Here is a 1,156-nt window from a genome sequence, read left to right as displayed (position 1 = left end):
CTGTTTGACAGGAGGACATTCAGGTCTTGTCGGTATCCGATGTTCCACAATCTTGGGATCTAGGCCTGGCATATCTTCATAGGACCATGCAAAGACATCTGGATAATCATGGAGAAGCTGAGTGATCTTCTTTTTCACTTCTGGCTCAAGTGCAGCACCAATCTTGATCTCTCGCTTGTTTTCTTCAGTACCCAGGTTGATAAGCTCAATCTCTTCCTGGTGAGGCTGAATGGCTCTTCTTTCTTGCTCAAGCAATCGAGTGATCTCATACGGTATCTCTTCATCATCTTCCTCATCTTCAGCTTCGTATACAGGGAATTCAAAATTTGGAGGAACCATAGGGTCACTGTGTTTAACGGGTTTATTATGGTTTAATCTGCATAATATGATTGGGATGATTTTTATTATGATGATTTTAGAAAAATGTTTTTCCATGCAGATTTTTGAAATTAATAAGAAAATACATATGTTTTGGTTTTTTCTGGCATTACCATTATTTCCAAGAAAAAAAGCACTAAAAAGTAAAAAAACAAAGAGTCGCGGGAAAGACGACAACTTTTATTGATATCAGCAATGCCGAAACAAACATGCCCTTACAATGATATCACTTTCGCCTTGGGCAGAGCGAAAGGATTGTTATTTTGAAAACAAAAAAGCATGAGCAACAAGACACATTACATGGAAGCATGCATGACTAAAGGAACATCAATGGCCTCCCAATTTCTCACAGTGCCTCCTGGTACAACAAACGTAGGCACACAACTACTTTCAGCAGCATCTTCGGCAATAGCATTGATGAACCCAGCACTATAGAAAGTTCCTGTTGAAACGCCTGAGGTCGGGGAGAATCCAAGGCCTTCTTTGCGCTTGTTTTCCAAAATCTGTATCACCTTGCCCCAGCCAGCAGCTTGCCCCTCTTGAACAGCTTTCTGGGCGTCTTTCATTGAAGCCATACTAGCACTAGCTCTCCGGGGTTCTGCACCTTCAACAGTCAAGCCTTGAAATGACGTCCCTTCAGCGGACCCTGCTTCAACACAAGATAAAGATGACACTTGGCTAACCAGATATGCTTCTTCACCATGTACAGTGACAAGCTTACCATTCCTCACAAACTTGAGCTTCTGGTGCAGAGTAGAAGTTACTGCCCCAGCGTCGT

This window comes from Medicago sativa, chromosome 3, assembly GCF_051527215.1.
Source record: "Medicago sativa cultivar Bolivia chromosome 3, Bolivia_mono, whole genome shotgun sequence".
NCBI classification, from domain to species: Eukaryota; Viridiplantae; Streptophyta; class Magnoliopsida; order Fabales; family Fabaceae; genus Medicago; species Medicago sativa.
The sequence above is the reverse complement of the archived record's forward strand: the minus strand, read 5'-3'. Positions refer to the sequence as shown.